The sequence below is a fragment of the Pseudorasbora parva genome, chromosome 4 (genome assembly GCF_024679245.1).
Source record: "Pseudorasbora parva isolate DD20220531a chromosome 4, ASM2467924v1, whole genome shotgun sequence".
NCBI lineage: Eukaryota > Metazoa > Chordata > Actinopteri > Cypriniformes > Gobionidae > Pseudorasbora > Pseudorasbora parva.
The window spans coordinates 16,131,558-16,145,077 of record NC_090175.1 but is presented as its reverse complement, the minus strand read 5'-3'; the positions used below and the strand labels follow the sequence as shown (position 1 = coordinate 16,145,077).

At 42.5% G+C, this 13,520-nt stretch overlaps 1 long non-coding RNA gene across 1 annotated transcript in view; it reads left to right on the top strand.

Moving 5' to 3' along the window:
- Window positions 1-13,008, top strand: part of LOC137073937 (uncharacterized) — a 189,382-nt gene extending 176,374 nt beyond the window's left edge. Inside the window, exon 6 of the long non-coding RNA XR_010904831.1 lies at window positions 12,899-13,008. This is a non-coding gene — a long non-coding RNA (uncharacterized lncRNA). The remainder of the gene's footprint in view (window positions 1-12,898) is intronic.
- The last annotated feature ends 512 nt before the right edge of the window (window positions 13,009-13,520 follow it).

Genomic DNA, 13,520 nt, shown 5'->3' with positions numbered 1-13,520 from the left:
ACCTCGCAGACGCTCTTTAGACCAGGGCACTATAGAGGCCAAGACACACCAAATGATGGTGTACTCAAATTAAGACTAAATAAGGTCTTAGATAAAGCATTGGGCATAAATAAATATTGCATGTGAATTCGTCATGTCTTCAGATTAACAATGTGCAGTAATAATTGCTGCATTCTATGAATGGATTAGGTTTCTAGATAGGCTGGATTTAATCATTAATGATCAACATAAAAAAAAATATTCTAGATAGGCTGGATTTAATCATGAAGGATCAACAAGATCAAAAATCAAACAAGATGAACAAGAAAAAAAATATATCTGTGAACATTTGTGAAATTTTCCCAGTATATCTTTTTAATGTTTATAGATCATCATGTTTGTACAATCAATATGGAAGACATACAAAATGGGCATTTTAGCATTAATACAGCACTCAATATATTTGTTTAAAAGCATAAATATTTACATGTATATGAAATTTAGATGTATAGGTCAGCGGTAGTGTTGGGGAAAGTTCATTTTAAAAGTAATGCGTTACAATATTGTGTTTCTCTGTAAAAAGTAACTAATTGCATAACGTAAGTTACTTTTTATGGAAAGTAATGTGATACATTACTTCAGCATTGCTTTTTCTCTCCTGGACTGTTTGATTAAAGGGGCAAAATGTTGGATTTTTGCAGTAAAATATCCAAAAACACTAGACCAGTGTTCTATATTTTGTTCAGTTGAGTTCTTACAATATCCCAAATGTTTCCAACTATTTGTAAATCGTGAGAAAATTGCTATTTTAGCCAAGGAGCCGGGACGTCTGAGGGAGTCTTCTGTCAACTGCGTCATATCTGTGTTACCCTCGGTTTCCGGTTTTATTTGGCAGAAACGCTTTACTCTTAGCAGTGTGAACAAGTGTGACAGCAGCCGCTGAGCGAACGCACAGAAACATTATAACATCATTTTAAACACACTAAATGTATCTAATATGATAAACAGAGCCCGCATTACCTCATGAGCGGAAAAGCGGAAATGGCGCCGACAACTTTGTCCCATCATAATAAAAGTCCCGCTGCTCGCTAGCTGTGTGTTTGTGCAACAGTCGCTCCAGTGGCCTTGTTCAGCTCCTCAACACTCGGTCCGGCTCTGCTTCATACTACAGTAACATTAATAATCACATCCATGAACATGATTTCTGCCCGAGTCCTATCCTGATTCTTCTCCACCGGCTGTGATGGGAAGCCTTTGTTTTGAATAGGTGCCCTCTAGTGGACAGAGAAATTACATAGTGCAGCTTTAATTGTTTTTTAATAACAACAACAGCAAAACAGTTCTGTTTTTATCAAATATAAAGACCCTTTTATAAAGGCCCTGTATACACTTGGTATAAAGATTTTTATACCATTTTACCATACCATTTTTTTTTCATGCATTTTAGTCGATTGGATCACAAATGGACGACACTAAATACAGGTGTAAACGGAGTCTAAAAGTTGTGAGCTTGTCCAATTTCAGCTACTTCCAGAGGTAAGTGTGAGAGAAATTTTGAACATAAACTATATCAAACCATATAAGGCATTATATTATTTATATTCAGCTTATATAAGATGTTTTTGTCAAATATAAGGGGATTTCCAGTTTTCTGTAGTAGCACATTTTTGTTTGATAAACTTTGATACTTTTCTTGAGAACTAGTGTTCATTGTCTGTAGCTTTGAAAAGGTTCTGAGAAAGTTTTGTGTTTTCACTGAAGGTGTGACAGCTACAGATAACACCAACTAGTTTGTAATTGTGTTTTTGTGTAAAGTTGAAGCCCTCACCCACTGAAATGAGAGTATAAAAGAACAAGTGTGAGTGTAGAAAAGTCTTTCCCTTTAACTGCATTTTTATGTTCAACCGCTAGAGGGCGCATGACTTCCAGCTTACTGATGTTATACACCACCCCCTTTAAGAACATGCGCTTTCCCCTTTAAGAACATGCTCTTCATACACTGCACGCGATGGGTCGCGGTGAGCCTCCAACTTTAAAGCTGTGTGCGTTCATGCAGAAAAGTAAGTTAATTTATAATTTCTGGTGGAAACTTATACATGTTAATGATACTGATGTTGCTGGGATGTTGTATTAACCTTTTAAGAGTATATTTGCCTAATATGACGTTCTTTGTTGATCGACCAGAAAGCTAGCGTGCTATATACCAAACCATGTGCTACAGTGTATTGTTGTTATATTAATGTACAGATGTTGCTCTGTAAGCCATATTAATATAATTTGAGATGCTACATAAACATAATTGTGACTGTCAACGATTTGCAGACAACTATTTATGTTTATCTGTTTGTTGAACATATGTATATCTGTTTATGGGCAGGATGGTAATGTTTAATATCTTAATGGTGATTGTAATATCATTTATACAATTTTCTTTGTGTTTCAGACCACACACACACACCCCCACATACATACACAAACCCCTGTAGTTGTGTATTGTATCGAACCCAATTGCTCACCAATGACCTGTATCCAAGTGCCCAACTTTATTAAAGTTTTTGGATGAAACTCTCCGAGCCCTTACTCTCTTACCGGAGTCTCCAGTCCTCAAGGCCTATCTGAACAATCCAGAGGTTCCTCCTCTACAAATGGTCCTTCGAGCCGGAGGATAGCAATCTTGAGGACAACATGCAGTCAGAGCAGGATGTCACAGAGCCAGTAGTGCGTCCTCGTACTCAGCGGGAGAGACATCCACCAGCGTACTTAAATGATTATGAGGTTGGGTATCAACCAAGCCAAATTCCAGATTTCGGTGTGAATATCAGCAGTATAATACCAGCTGCACAACCCGGCAATGTGACTGCACTTAGTAGACCGCCTTCAGCACATCTATCTGCTAGTTCACATCACAGTCACTCAAGGACAAAGACCAGCAGAAGTTCTCGACGCAGTCGGACATCGACTTCAAGACTCACTGATCTACAGGCAGCTATCGTGGAGGAGAAGATGAAGAGTATGGAGCTTGCGGAGATGCAGAGACAGATGGTGGAGGAGAGCAAAGCTGAAGAACAGTGTGAGTTCTTGGATCAACAAGCACGCTTAGCGCTTTATGAAAGAGAAGACCTTCTCAGGGAGCAGCAAAGGAGAAGTCGGCAGTTGGATGAGGAGGCTCGTGCAGCACACAAGACCAAAGAACTGATCACCAAACAGCTTGAAAGACAGCGCCGCATTAAGCAGAAGGAGATGGAGCTGGAGGAAGCGAGTCTTGTCGCATCCCTTCTTCGAGAATCAGAGACTAAAAATGCAACATCTGTTACACATGGCCAAAGTGACTTTGACCCTGGGCAGGTACAGACTGATATACTCTGTTTACAGAAGGTAGAGGTTGCTCACCACATACATCAGTTATCTGATAGTCCACAGCACTCAACACCTTACATACATCAGAGTAATGCTGTCAGCACTCAGCCCTTAACATCACACTCTGTTCCTGAGAACATTACATCTCTCACTACATCCAAACCATTACATGTAGAATCAGTAAATGTTCTTCCTTCTTCTATCTATCCTGTAGTATTGCCGAGTGTGTCCCCCCAACAGGTGAAATTGCCAACTGCGAGTGTATACCCTCCTACAACAGTGCAGCAGTCATTGTCTTTTGAAAGACAGACCTATAGTCTAGGTCAGCCAGGTGCCGATTCAACAGGGACTAGCTATGTCCAGCCGCCTACCTTTGCAGTCCCAGTGCAATCTCAACCTCATCCTCCAACAGGTCAGTTACATCAACCTGTAAGACAGTTGCAGTTTAACCCACAGCCCCTGACAGCGCCTAGTGTCCCAGGTGTACAGCCACTTGCCCCAGTCAATGTAATGGACATGTTGATTGCCAGTTCATATGGTATACCCAAACCAGCTCTGCCCAAATTTGATAGTGGTAGGGAGTCTGATTTTGCCTTACTGAAGATGGCTTTAGACAGTCTTGTGGGTGCTCACGCTCACCTCACAGAGCAGTTTAAATACCAAGTGCTTCTGGACCGATTGAAGCTGCCAAGTGCCTACAAATTAGCCCAAGCTTATATGCATGACCCCACTCCGTACACTACTGCATTGAAGGCCCTCCAAGACAAATATGGGCAAGCCCGTCAACTTGTACAGAGTGAACTTGGAGCTATATTGAACTCTCCACCGGTCAGAGTAGGAGATGCTGAAGCATTTGATAACTTTGCGCTTTCAATACATTCTCTTGTGGGCATGCTTCGTTCACTAGAGGGTGAGAACGGCTATGAGCTGAAATGTGGCTCACATGTGGACAGACTTTTAGCTAAACTGCCTGCCAGCTACCGTGATGGGTTTGTTGAACATTGTCTGAGCCGTGGTATACTAATAACAGGGACAGATAAAACATACACCCTGCTTGACCTATCAGCTTGGCTTCAGCTGAAATCCCAGGCAAAACGCATCTCAAGCAGAGCAGTGGAGATGTTTCAAGAGCCTCAACGAAAAGGGAAGAGAATTCAGAGTCAGCCATTATCATCTGTCTACTACAACACCAGTAGTATTCCAGATAAACCACAGCCTACCTCTCTGACTCACCGTACTTTCCCACTAAAGCCTAGAGAGAAGCCTAAACCTTATTGTCCATATTGTGACACACGTGAGCACTATCTCAGTTTGTGTTCCCAATTCAAGTCACTGACTATTGACCAGATAGCAGAATGGCTTAAAGACAAAAGCTGTTGGCGTTGCGGACGCAACCACAAACCAGAGGCATGTACACTAAAAAAGCCCTGTAGAATATGTCAAAAGCAACATCTTACTGTGCTACATGATGTCAATGAACAGGAGCCCAACAAAGTCCTCATGGTTAGTACCCATCCAGACACCATTTATCTTGATCGTCCTAATCGTCCTCAACAGGTCATGTTAAAGGTGGTCAAAGTACTACTCCATAATGCTGAATGCTCACTAGAGGCATACGCTTTGCTGGATGATGGTTCCGAGCGGACAATTCTCATTTCTTCCGCTGCACAATATCTCAAATTGCAGAAAGAACCAGAGACACTTTCACTGAGAACTGTACGGCATGAAGTCGTTCACCTGAAAGGGGCATCTGTTTCTTTCGAGATTTCCCCCATTGACAATCCTAAATGTAGACACAAGATACATCATGCATTCACGGCTGATGAACTGGGTCTTTCGGAGCACAGTTACCCAGTTAACCTATTGATGAAGAAGTACAAGCATCTACAGGGTCTGCCAATACCAGTGATTGACAAGGTGAAGCCTGTACTACTGATTGGTTCTGACTTTCCACATTTGCTCATCCCTATCCAGCCTGTTTGTGTTGGCCCTTCTGGGGGACCTGTAGCTATATGTACTTCCCTTGGGTGGACACTTCAAGGTCCCGCCAGCTTGTTCCGTCTTCCTGCTGAAGAGCAACACTTTTTCTTTACTGCAGTGAGCTCTCCCCATTCAGAGCTTCAGAAACATGTAGAGAAACTGTGGCAAATTGATACATTGCCCTATATTAGTGAGAAGGCAGCTACCCGCTCCAAGCTTGACCAGCACGCCTTTGAATTGCTTGAGCAGCGCACTGTACGGGTTGATGTTGATGGCACAAGGAGATATGCTACACCGCTTCTCAGACGGAAGGATCATCTTTGTCTACAAGCACCCAAATCTGCTTGTCTTTCACTTCTTCGAAGTACAGAGCGACGAATCGCAAACGATGCCAAACAAGCCATGACCTACTGTCACGAGATCCAAAAGCTAGAGACGGCAGGTTATGTGAAGAGATTGACACCTGAGATTGTGGAATCCTCTACTGAGTCATGGTACCTCCCGCATCACTTGGTCCACCATAATAACAAAGCAAGACTTGTTTTCAATTGTTCATATCAGTACAGAGGACAAGCACTAAATGATCACCTTCTTCCAGGTCCCATCTTGGGTCCATCCTTGCTTGGTGTCCTCCTTCGGTTTCGTGAGCACACGGTGGCTATCAGTGGAGACATTAAAGCAATGTTCCACCAGATCAGACTTTTGCCAGAAGACCGCTCCTTGTTACGTTTCATCTGGAGAGACATGAAGAGGGATGAAGAACCAAGGGTCTTTGAATGGCAGGTTCTTCCTTTTGGGACGACCTGCAGTCCTTGTTGCGCCACATATGCACTACAAAGACATGTGAAGGAAAACTGCGAAGGCTACGAAGATGTTCAATGGTCTGTAGAGCAGGCATTCTACGTGGATAACTGTTTACAGAGTCTGGACTCCCCAGAGAAAGCCCGTAACCTCATTGACAAGATGCGCAGTCATTTGTCTTCTGGTGGCTTTGAAATACGCCAGTGGGCGAGTAATGTACCGGCGGTAGTCGAACACCTCCCATTGGAAGCCAGAGCAGCCAGCACCGAACTGTGGCTTTCTGATCATAGTTCGGACCCACAAGAGCCAGCTCTAGGTCTTCGTTGGAATTGTCTTACTGACCACCTTGGGTATAAATCTCGCCAAGTTGACTACTCCGAACCCACACTGCGAAATGTGTACAAAGTACTGGCTACACAATATGACCCACTTGGATATCTTATACCCTTCACCACCAAAGCGAAAATGTTGATTCAAGATCTCTGGAAACTCAAAATTGGTTGGGATGACATCATCCACCCTAAAAGCCTGTTAGTACAATGGCAAGCCTGGGAGGCCGAATTGGCCAATTTGCACACTGTGGAAATACCCAGAGCATACATCCCACCATGCGCTGACACAGAAGGTACCCAGAGAACTATCCATATTTTTTGCGACGCCTCGGAACGAGCATACGGGTCTGTTGCTTACCTTTACACTAAAGATCAGCACAAACGGGTCCATGTAGCCTTTGTGATGGCAAGGTCCAGAGTGGCTCCTCGCAAACAACAATCCATGCCTCGCTTGGAGCTTTGTGCAGCTCTCACAGGAGCGCAGCTGGCAAAGTTGCTCAGTAAAGAACTTTCTGTTCCGTCAGGTGATTTAATTCTGTGGACTGATTCAACCACAGTCCTGAGCTGGCTAAAATCTGACTCTTGTCGCTACAAAGTTTTCGTTGGGACACGCATTGCGGAAATCCAGGACCTGACTTTGGTGTCAAATTGGCGATATGTCAATACCGCAGATAACCCAGCAGATGATCTGACTAGGGGGAAGACTTTGCTAGAGTTGAGCAAACCTCAGCGCTGGAGTCAAGGGCCATGGTTCCTTTATCAAGATCCCGACACCTGGCCATCCTTGCCTGATTTAGCAGATCCTGAGGATCAGGATGAGCTAAAAAAGCAATCATTCGTGGGAAATGCTTGTCTTGCCAAGCCCCAACCTGACATCTCTAATATTAAGAATTGGAACGAACTGTTGAAAGCCACTCACCAATCCCTACATGGGGCGGCTGCGGTCATGACTGCAGCAGATGCCATATCAGCTGAACTACACCTGTTAAAACAAGCTCAGAGTGACAGTTTCCCAGAAGAGGTGAATGCGTTAACCAAAAACAAATCCATATCGGCCCAGAGTCGTCTTGCTTCACTTTCCCCTGAATTTGATCAAACGCTTGGTTTAATCCGAGTTGGAGGAAGACTCCGCCGAGCCGAGGGCCTAGATCCAGACACCATGCATCCAATAATACTAGACCCTAAACATCAGATTACAATGCTCCTAATTAAAGAATATGACAACCAGCTTCTGCATCCAGGTCCAGAGAGAGTCTTAGGCGAGATCAGACGCAAGTATTGGATCCTGCGTGGCAGAGAATCCATCAAGAAGCACCAGTACAACTGTTTAATGTGTCAAAAATGGAGAGCAAATCCTGTGATTCCGAAGATGGCAGACTTGCCCCCCTCTCGACTACGGCTATATAAACCACCTTTCTGGTCCACGGGTATAGACTGTTTCGGGCCGTTCACAGTTAAACTGGGTAGACGCACAGAGAAACGCTGGGGCATCATATTCAAATGTATGACCACATGCTGCATACATCTTGATCTCTTGGAGAACATGGACATGGATGCTTTCTTGATGGCATTAAGACGATTTGTCTCACGTCGTGGTAAGCCATTTGAGATATTGGCTGATAGAGGCACTAACTTCCGGGGAGGAGCTACTGAACTCCAGGGAGCCTTTGCATCATTAGAGGTTCCACTCAGAGAACATCTAGCAGGTCAAGAAATAACTTTCCAGTTTAACCCTCCACACGCCCCACACTTTGGAGGGACCTGGGAGCGAGAGCTACGGTCAGTGAAGACTGCCCTTCAGGTAGTCTTGGGCAATCAAACAGTGACTGAAGCCGTTTTGCGTACAGTAATAGTGGAAGTTGAGGGAATCATCAACTCTAAGCCACTCGGCTACGTTTCTTCAGATGTTGCCGATCCAGACCCTGTCACACCAAATCTACTGCTAATGGGTCGTCGTGATGCATCACTCCCCCAAGCAATCTACTCATCTAGTGATCTGTTAGGTCGAAGACGGTGGCGACACAGCCAAATCCTAGCTGACCACTTTTGGGTTAACTTCATCCGACATTACTTACCAAGCCTACAGCCCCGGCAAAAATGGCAGAAGGACAATGCCAATCTAAGTAATGGTCAAGTCGTCATGATAGTTGACCCACAGTTGCCCCGAGCTTTGTGGCCTATTGGCAGAGTGACTAAAACCTATGCAGGAGCAGATAATCGCATACGCACAGCCGAGGTACAGGTGAAAGGAAGAACTTATCTGCGGCCTGTTGCCCGGTTAGTTAAGTTGCCCTCATGGGAGGATGAGGAAGAAGATGATAACTGACACTGAGACTTTTCCCTACTAATTACAAATTTAGATACTAAATTTGGGGGCGGCAATGTAGAAAAGTCTTTCCCTTTAACTGCATTTTTATGTTCAACCGCTAGAGGGCGCATGACTTCCAGCTTACTGATGTTATACACCACCCCCTTTAAGAACATGCGCTTTCCCCTTTAAGAACATGCTCTTCATACACTGCACGCGATGGGTCGCGGTGAGCCTCCAACTTTAAAGCTGTGTGCGTTCATGCAGAAAAGTAAGTTAATTTATAATTTCTGGTGGAAACTTATACATGTTAATGATACTGATGTTGCTGGGATGTTGTATTAACCTTTTAAGAGTATATTTGCCTAATATGACGTTCTTTGTTGATCGACCAGAAAGCTAGCGTGCTATATACCAAACCATGTGCTACAGTGTATTGTTGTTATATTAATGTACAGATGTTGCTCTGTAAGCCATATTAATATAATTTGAGATGCTACATAAACATAATTGTGACTGTCAACGATTTGCAGACAACTATTTATGTTTATCTGTTTGTTGAACATATGTATATCTGTTTATGGGCAGGATGGTAATGTTTAATATCTTAATGGTGATTGTAATATCATTTATACAATTTTCTTTGTGTTTCAGACCACACACACACACCCCCACATACATACACAAACCCCTGTAGTTGTGTATTGTATTGAACCCAATTGCTCACCAATGACCTGTATCCAAGTGCCCAACTTTATTAAAGTTTTTGGATGAAACTCTCCGAGCCCTTACTCTCTTACCGGAGTCTCCAGTCCTCAAGGCCTATCTGAACAATCCAGAGGTTCCTCCTCTACAGTGAGGCTTCCACTTTGTCTTTCCTGACTGCAGACGACCTGTATTTCCGAATTGACCTTCTTGGCAAGAATAAAAGCTTTTGAAGACACTTTTAGCTTGTGTTTTTCAATTCCAGCTTCACCATGATAATTATTAAAGAAGTTTATTTTTTCCACAACAGTTAAAAACACATTCAACCGGATTGCTTTTGTATAGTGTAAACGCTCATCTGGTTGAATACGCTCAAACAGCCACAAAAGGCCTTCTCTCCGCCTACTGACCTAATGCAGAACAGAAAGCATGCTAGCCAGACGGGATTTAAAGCTGTGTAAAAAAAAAAAACATTTATTCTTAGCTAAAAACACTTAGTTCTTTCAAAAATATATGTGCTCATTAATGTATATTTACTTCTTTCAAGTAATGAAGTATTTTCATAAGTTTATAATATGCCATTGAAAATACATACGGGTGAGGGGTTCGGATGCTGGTCGCTATGTTGCCCCTCCATCTTGAAAGTACATTAGCCAAAGAGGGACATACCCATAAATTCAAGCTTCGCTATTCGCGTTTTAACACTCAATGGCACCGTGTTGAATGTGAAGAGGAGGATTGCCATGTTAATCTTGGACTAAATCGGCCACCGTAGGAGTTAAACGAAATCAGAATTGAGAGGAACAGAAACTATTATTCACTGGATGGTCATATACCTTTACACCGCTAGATGGGGGAAAATATCACACAGTGTAGCTTTAAACTCTGCTTGGTTTAGTTTGGTTTAAAGACGATAAACAAGCACAATCTTCTCAGATTCTCACACACACAGCATTCAACGTGGTTGTCAGAGCAGACACAAAAGATGATACTCTTGTATGTTTCCGTCGACTCTAAATGCGTTTATTTCATCCATTAGATTGAAAGATCTGAAAACAACCAAACATTTACCCGCCCATAGACCCTCCCCTTGAATAAATCAGGACAGAAATAGTTGAAAGTGGACAAAAGAGATGGATTAAAACACAAGGGGGGGCTTCTCAATATCCCTTCTCATTTCCTCGCTCCTCCGTTCTCCATCCTATGACCCGGAAACATCTCAATTTTCAAATCGCAGATCGAGGAGGCTTCCTGAGGAGTCGTGAGCGGAAGTGTTTTATCGACTAAACGTGACGCACGCATTAATTCTCCTCCCCCTTCCCATCATGCCACAGTTTATTTATTATTATTATGTTTGCATGTACAAGACACAAATGTTTGTCAAATAACAACAACTGAGAGTTGCAGAATTATATCAAAGCAGAAGAAAGTGAAAGAAACAAACTAATATATTCAACAAATAAAAAGCAGTTAATAACTAGGAATAGTTTGTTGTTAATAATAACTGGAAATATTAAATAAAATATGGACAAATGTGGTATTTTGTGGAGGTTTAATATAAATAGTTATCTCTAATGTTCAAGAATCCCGACTAAATCCAGCGGTGCAGTCATCATTAATTGACGGCGCTTTGAAGTGACGTTATAGGGAGCGAGGATATATCATTTTGCTTGATTCAATTCCTCCATCCTCGCGTCCTTCCCTCGTATCCTGAAGGGGTGGAGCTAAGGCGCGAGGAAATGAAGCTAGGACAGGAAACGAGGATACACAAATAAGAATAGCACCCCAGGTGTAAACGGGTATGTGTCTCCCTCATCTATATTTGTGATCTGACTGGATCTTAATAACTAGTGTAAACAGGGCCCAGTGTGAAATGAATAAGCCTCAGGCTGAAGGAATTGCAAATTCACACCTGTAAAAAAAAAAAAAAAAAAAAAGGTCTCCAATTGAAATTGAGAATTGAATTGAGAATTGACTGAACACATCTAAATTTTTAGGTTGGCCGAATTCACAGAATTTCAATTCGGCCAACTGAAAAATTTAGATGTGATCAGTCACTAGAAAATTAGAACAATATTTTTTTACAGTGTAAGGAATAGGTGATGGACAGGCTGACAGATGAGGTCAGACAGAAATCTCCATGGACTATGATGTTTGCGGATGACATTGTGATCTGTAGTGAGAGCAGGGAGCTGGTGGAGGAAAGTCTAGAGAGGTGGAGGTTTGTTCTGGAGAGAAGAGTAATGAAGGTTAGCCGCAGCCGGACAGAATACATGTGTGTGAATGAGAGGGAACCAAGTGGAACAGTGAGGTTACAGGGAGAAGAGGTAAAGAAGGTGCAGGATTTTAAGTACTTAGGGTCAACAGTCCAGAGCAATGGGGAGTGTGGAAAAGAGGTGAAGAAGTGTGTGCAGGCAGGTTGGAATGGGTGGAGAAAAGTGTCAGGTCTGTTGTGTGATAAAAGAGTACCAGCAAGAATGAAAGGAAAGGTGTACAGAGTAGTAAGACCAGCGATGTTGTATGGTTTGGAGACAGTTGCACTGAGGAAAAGACAGGAGGAAGAGCTAGAGGTAGCAGAGCTGAAGATGTTGAGGTTCTCTTTGGGAGTGACGAGGATGGATAGGATCAGGAATGAGTACATCAGAGGGACAGCACATGTTAGATGTTTTGGAGACAAAGTTAGAGAGGCCAGGATGAGATGGTTTGGACATGTTTTGGACAAAAGGAAGCTGAGGTTAGAGCTGCCAGGCAGGAGGTCAAGAGGAAGACCAAAGAGGAGGTTTATGGATGTAGTGAAGGAGGACATGAAGGTAGTCGGTCTGAGAGAAGAGGATACAGAGGATAGGATTAGATGGAGGCAGATGATTCGCTGTGGCGACCCCTGAAGAGAACAGCCGAAAGAAAAAGAAAAAGAAGTAATAGACTTACACTGTAAAAAATATTTTTATATTTTCTGTTTTCGCTCGGTTTTGATGGGCGTGCTTGTCAGTTTTCACGCATTGGATTTCTTTTTCTCAGTGTGATTTATGTTTTTGGTCCCTCCAAAAATATATCAACCAACATCAAATAAACCAAGCATGCAAAATAATAGCAAAGATTATTTCTGATTGGCTAGATTTTATATTGGATATAAACAAATTCTGTGCAATAATAATAATAGACAAAATGACTTAAAGAACCTTCAATGTACTCAGCCGTTTCTGTATATTGCAAAGTTGTGGCTCATGCCATGATTTATCTTGTCTGCTTTAAGAGTGAGCTTGTTCAGCATCTCCATCAGTGCGCTTCAAATAGAAGACTGAAACACTATCAAATGAAATTTCAGTGCAATTTGTTCTTAATAAGAGGTTAAGAGGGGACAGTTTGACGACTCACTCGCCCTTTCTCTTATTTTTTCTCGCTTTCGCTTTGCTCTCTGCTGCATTCATTGCTGAAGGTCAGTGCTGGAGGTTACGACTGTGACGGCGAGGTCAGAATCTTCCCCGTCGTTTGACGTGCGTTCTGCCATGGAGATGTAGAGGTGAAGATGGGGTGAGAGGAATGAGCCTGGATGCATGTAACCTGACATTTTTTAATAGGTATGAAGAATACTTTCACAGTTCTAGGCTTCCTTTGCATTTAAAGCATTTAGTGCGTGACTTATCATGGCCTTATTCCGTACTATATTTTGCATAAATACAGTATCCATACAAGGGTGGTTTTGTCCACAGAATGGGGATTGTTAATCAACTGAGAAGGAGCTTTGTTTAAAATCCATTCACCAATATAATGGATGAAATTTTGTAAACATGTACCATAATTCCCTTCCAGGAGCCACAGTAATACCCACACAAATCAAACAGAAGTGTCTGTCATCACAGACATCCAACTCAAATCAAGTAAGAGGTCTTCAGCAGCGCCTCAACGTGTTCTGGGCCATTGAAAGACATTTTAAATCAATAATGAACCAAACCACTGCCAGAGAGAGCGCAAAAAGTTAAATGACTCATAAATAATCTTAGCAAATAACTGCAATTTCAGATCTAATAGAGCGATTTCACAAGTCAGTGAGCTTGGCC